Here is a 6,728-nt window from a genome sequence, read left to right as displayed (position 1 = left end):
TTCTATTCTATTCTATTCTATTCTATTCTATTCTATTCTATTCTATTCAGGGGCATATATCCCCTTGGACTTTTCATCATGGAGAAGACCAAGAGGGGATCTTATCAACACATCTAAATATCTAAGGGGCAGATGTCAAGAGAATGGTATCAGAATCTGTCACCCAGCAACAGAACAGGGGACAATAGACACAAACTCAAACATAGGAAGTTCCATACAAATATGAAAATATTTTCTTTACTTTCAGGGTTACAAAGCACTGGAACAGGCTGCCAGAGAGGTTGTGAAGTGTCTTTCTCTGGAGATATTCAAAATCTGCCTGGACACTTCCTTATGTAACCTACTCCAGGGAACCTACTTCAGCTGGGAGTGGACTAGATGATCTCCAGAGGTCCCTTCCAACCTTACCATTCTATCATTCTATATCAAACAGTTTGAGAAGTTCAAGTCATGAACAGAGGTTACATTCCTATTCCTGTCTTATCATATGATAATACTGAGTCCATGTGGACAAGATGTGTACAACCACTCAGTGTTCATCCCTTACTGAAGCTCTATTTTACTATGTCTGTACATAGCCCAACCAAGGTCATTTTTCACACAAGTTTATATTATTCAAATATAGCTTGTGATCATTTTACATAATCTTCCTAAAAATAAATATTATGAAAGCACATTATATATACTTCAGAACTTGGTGATCCTTGAGGTTCCTTCCAAGCCAAGTCATTCTATGATTCTATAATTACTACAAAAAGCAAACAGCATCAGGAGTTGCAGAGACAGCAGCTGATTAGATGAGATTTCAGCTGTCTGAGACTTGTGATTGTAGGGTCCAGGATAATAAGGTTGCAATGCATTTTCTGAATTACTTTGGGAATAGAAAGAAGAGAAACCCTCAAGGACAATACAGAAACAGCTTTGATCATGTGTCTCCCTAACGAGTATTTTAATATCATATCCTCAGAAAAGTTATGCCTGAACAAACAAACAAACAAATAAAGTCATCCTTGTACTTCAAGAACAAGCTCATTTTTTGTATGTTGCCACTGGTTCTCTTATATCAAAGCGATGTACAGCCACAGTTGAACCTGGCCCTGTACCCTTGATCAATCAGCTCAAAAAGAATCTGAAAGCAGTGAACAGTCAGCATGTAATTTCTACCCCAGTGGAACACATCAAGGCTGAGAGTCTGTGGCTTGGGATTCTATCTAGTAGGACTGCTGGAGGGACAAGCTAATTTTGAATGCTGAAAGCCTTACATATAAAGTACTGCAACACTTAACTATTGAATGTGGGCCTGAGGATTATGGCCACATCCAAAAGAGATCCAAAGAGCTGCCTCTTGGGCAGGAAAGCAAAAAGGGATTAATTGCAAGGACTAATGAGTTCTTTGTATCCATTTGATTTGGCAGTATGTGCAACCGAGAAAGAACCAAGCAAAACCTTCTGAGAAGTCCTATTCCTGGTCCTCACATAAGGACTCTGGCAGATTTTTTTTTTCCTTTCCTGAATCAATTCTTTAGAAAATGAAGATAATATGTTCTATTTTTTTCTTCCTGAGAATAACTGAGGCTGTTATATTCCTTCATTCAGGATATTGGACAGCCTGATGTAATTACTCTTAGAAGATCCATTAATGCTTGCAAATCTCCCAAGGCAAGAATAGATATAGACAATGGTAAAAGATACGGTGGGAAGTAGGATAATACAGGTTTTTAACTTCAGGCTAGTTCTGGAGGCAAGAAAACTCTCTTGTTTCTGCTGCTGTCAACACAGAAAAAAATAAACACAAGCAACATCTGCCATCTCCTAAATGTCCATTTCCATATTAGAGGCTTAAAGTATGATCCCTGGATGATGAAAGCCATAATGGCACAGCTGAGGGGTCCTCTGCCACTCACCACTTCCTATATTTGCCCTCTGATACTTCAAATGCAGCTCCATAAAGAAGAGAGGGAGAATAGTCACACACAGAGCTCTGAGACTGCTGGCTGCATCTCTGTATGGTCTTCTAAACAGCAGATGTTTTTTAGAAGATTTAGGTCTGAACCACTTGTTCCAGTCATAAAGTCGAGGTACAGACAGATGCAGAAGATGTGCTAGTGACAGACATTCTTTTATCTGGAATACTCCAGGTCTTGCATCATATCAATGTGATTTTCACTCATTCATACTCTTGAGAAATTATTATTTTTTTTAATGGGAAATATGCTTAAATACATTTAAAAACAGATACACGATGGCACTCTATTCAAGTTGCAATCTTCCTCGAATATATTAGAGATCTAACAAAGCATATATGGTTACTGGGTTCTTTCTGGATTTCTCTGGAAGACCTCATAGATGGGTTTGTGTTTCAGAGTTTATACCACTCTAGGGACAATTTCATTGTGTAATGCTAAAATAGAATTGTATAATCACAGATACGAGTTTCATTTTCATTCACATGAAAAGCTAAATGAAAGGTTGTATTGCAGTAGCCTGCAATTTTGAAAACAAACATGCCAGTAGTAGAAAGCTAATAGCATTCAGTGAGAAGTATTAGGTTAATCTGATTAAATGTACCTTTACTGGTTTTAGGGAATAGTATAAATCATTTAATCCTCCTCAGTAAAATAACAATCATTAACAAAACATTGCTTGTTAATGGCTGTCTGATCTGTGGTTTGCAGATGCAAGTCAATAAAGAAGTAAATTTATTTTTTCTTAAATATCAGTGTCTGACAAATATATTTTTAATATTTTAAATATTATTTATTTTAATACTATTATTTAGGAAATAATTCTGGCAAATATTAAGATAAGACCAGTATTTCCTTCTGATTTAGATAAATATTTTCCACTTCATATCACTTCTGGCTGACGCTGGTGCTGCACTGTAACCATGATGGATGGTAACTAACTATTTATCTATCCACTGGGAAATACAGTCTTACCAAATTAGAGTCTTGGGAGGAGGAAAGGAAGAAAAATGAAAACTCATCCACTTCTTCAAAAGTCAAAATGTAAAATTATAAAATACAAAGTATGTTTTATTTACAACTTCATTGTGGCATGGGAAAAATAGAAACATATTAACAAACTTGAAACATATATAGTTTAAGAGTATCTTTTTTTTGGTAATAGATCACTCTGTCAGTCATAGTTTCCTCTTATAGAAAGCATCCTGAGCATAACAAGTGGTGAGAGGTGCCATGCAGTTATGACAGCTTCAAGTTCTGCAGCTTTACAAGCATCACTGCAGTGTTAAAACTTGGATTACGAAACCAAAAACAAATAAATCTTACTCCCAGTCTTACCCCAAAACACTTCAGGACACTACAAGAAGTGAGCAGTCAACATTAACATGCACAAGAAGAAAGATAATGTTCCTATTATGAGTATTGTTCAAAGCACATGAAAAAGGAGCAACAGCTGGGAAGACAATGGAGAACCTACCTGTCAGACTGTTACGTTGGAAAGTTTACATATACTAAAAAAAAAAATAAAATAAATAGTATATACTTTAAATTCTTCTATGCTAACTGCAAAGGTTTAAAATTAATACCAACTCTTATATTTTACTTATAATCAGCAAGCAAACAAAGTGAGATTTTTGGAGGGAATATTTCCCATATAAGCTCGTTAATTGTGACATATGATGGTCACTAAAAACTATGAAAAATCCAGAGAGACCTCTGGAATTTTGATACATTTTATAATGTCTAAAATGTTCTTTTTCCTGGGAAAGCTTTATAACTTTGCTTTGAATTTATTTTGTATTGTACAAGCTAATTAAAAAAAAAAAAAAAAAAAAAAAAAATCACTTCAGCTTTGACTTCCCAGGGTCTTGGTAAGTATCACTACAAAGAATAAATAAAGTTTGTGAGAATAGGACTACTCTTATTCCAGTGAGAAAAAATGATTAATATTTTTTTCTTGTAAAAGTATTTTCGTTTTCATCATTGACTGATCTTTTTCTAATTAATGCCAGGCAATTTCCTTAAGTCCTTTGTTTTAATGTGTAAATTATTCTTCAGAGGTTTCTTTGTCACTTAAACAGAATTTAAAAAAAAAAAATCACATTTTCATAATTGGACTTTGTAATCTACTGTCAGCTTAATAGAGAAATGGTCATTTTTGTCACTAAGTATGCTTTAGGGAAAGTTCTTCTGAAGTATCAGTTTTGAGAAGAAAATGTTTTAGTCCTTTGTCATATTCTGATTTACCATGGTAATTTAAGTCTTGCATTAACTGTATTGACCTAAAATTAGAAAAAAAATAAAAAAAAAATCAGTTAATGAGACAGTATATTAGTTCTTGATTTGAACTCTCACTATGCATATATCAATATTTAATATCTGAACCCATGAGAGGAGAGTATATACGAGTTACTGTAACCAAAATTACTTTCATTATTGCATATTGCAAAAGGGGAAAAAATCAATTCCTTGGAAAAGAACAACAACAAAAAAATCCAAGCTTTGCTTATTATATTTCATGGCATGTAGACACGTATGGACAAAAGTTATTTCAATAAAGAATGAGCAAATTTGAAAAAGACCTTTCAGTGAGGTAAATACACACATATAGAGAAAGGAGATTGATTTAATATCTTTGAATTTACTTTTTTAAAAGAATGAGACTTTAAGTAATTAAAATTGTATCTTTCTACCTGGCAATTTGCCCAACATTGTGTTTGTTTTTCATTCTTTCCAGTATTCCCTGCTTTCTAGCTAGAACTTTAACACTGTCATTTTAACAATGGCAGAAAAATTAGAATGCAGTTTTACTCTATTCAATAAATAGTATTGTTTTCAAAGTTGAATAATTTTGTTAACTTACTTTTAACTGTCTGCAGCTGCTCCTTGCTCTGTTATTGGAACTTTGAAGTTTTGTGCACACACAAACACAAAATAAATAAAAAATTCAGAAGACAATCTGCTACCACCAAAGAGGTGAGCAAAAAGGAAAAATCAAATATTCTTTGCTATGCCTGAGAACTGCATTCCTCAAAATGCTGAGGAAGTGAATCTTATTTTAAAAATGGAGAGCTGAGTAGAGGAAGTATTCACATTGCCTACTTTGGACGCCTCCGCTTAAATGCTCTGCATCGAGCATTCTCCTGGCACCTAAGTGTTCTGTAGGGGCATAACAAACTAAATGGAGAAAATCAGATAGATCATCATCTTATTGTGGCACTTGAGCTTGAACATGACTTCAGAAATACAATCAACAGTATTCTCTTATGGCTAAGGGCAGACAGAAAAAAAAGTAGTGTAAAGAATATGTGCATGATGAGAAGGAACAGGCATGTCCTCGTATACATGCTATTGTACATTCAGGATACCCCTATGGGAATGAGAACAAAGGTCTTCAGTCCAATCTGACCAAGGCCAGGTGTTACTATAGCACTACTAACGCATGTCATCCTTAGCAAAGTTATAGCAGCTCCCTGAAATATTCAGCCACAGGATACGGCTCCATTTGGAGGCACTCACAGAAAGTAGGTCATTTTCTTCTTTGGGTAATAGCTTAATAAGCATTTTTAAAGGGAAAAATGATCAATATTCATGTCAATGTCTATCTGTTTGAAATTGAATATTAAATTATTTCCACTGTCTAAAACCAGAATGCCAAGAATCCTCCTCAATAAATCCACCTAGACATATATGGAAATTGATGAGACTGAGTACAAAAAAAGAAAGAAAAATGGAAAGACTCTCCAGATGCACTCAGGCATCTGTGAAAACCACCTGGAAACATGTTTCTTTGGGTGTGTATTTATAAACCACTTGTTATTAAGTTGGCCCATGACATCAGAAGCAGATGTTGGCACTATGGCAGTAGATGTTGAACCTTCCAGCCAATATTCCATTACATTTTGTTTCCATGTGACAGATGGCAGCAGAGGGGCAGACTGACAAAATGGTGTCTGACATAGAAGTGAATATGAAGTAAAAATGTGTCACTGAATTCCTCCATGTGGAAAAAATGGTCCCACTGATATTCAACAATGGTTGAAAATTGATGGAGGCCAACCAGTGGATGTGAATACAGTGAGGTGGTGTGTTTCTGCACTGGTGATAGCAGTATGAAAGACAAGCCACACTCTGGACTGACATGCACAGTTGTCAGTCCATGAAATGAAGAGTGTCTCAATCAAATAATGTTATTGTGCTCCTTGTATCTGTTGTAGTTTCCATGGAAATAAATAGGAGGTATTAATTTCCAAGTGACCTACATATATTACAACTTATTCTTTGTGCAAACCATTTTGTTTTATCAGAAGATGTTTCAAAAGGTAGTAAACTGATATAGAAAATCTCACTTCTCAAATTAAGACTGCAGATAGACCCCCTGTAAGGACTTCAAATTACCTTCAGACAATTTTGCATAATAACTTCCTTACCAGTAGGCTCTCAGAAATTACAATAAAATTTACTGTTCCTTTTGCATTGTTCAGTAAGTAGATAGAAATTAAATTTTACTTGATGCCATATGGTCTGTTCCTCTAAGAAAACTTACTGGAGGACAGGAGTTAGTAGAAAATCAAAACTTCAAACTCTGATTCTTTCAGTTTTGTAATGAGAATACATTACTGATCACAAAACATATTGACTTTACAGTCTCTCGCTCTACAGTGAGGGATTGCTGTCTTGAACAGTAGCTTTAACGACAAAGTAAAAAGTCAGTGATGACAACAAAACTCAGACAAAGGATGATTCTCAGGAAAATGTTAGAGA

Source organism: Lagopus leucura, unplaced genomic scaffold, assembly GCF_019238085.1.
Source record: "Lagopus leucura isolate 7727_CA_CO unplaced genomic scaffold, USGS_WTPT01 Super-Scaffold_100002, whole genome shotgun sequence".
Taxonomy (NCBI): Eukaryota; Metazoa; Chordata; class Aves; order Galliformes; family Phasianidae; genus Lagopus; species Lagopus leucura.
This window is presented reverse-complemented; position numbering follows the sequence as displayed.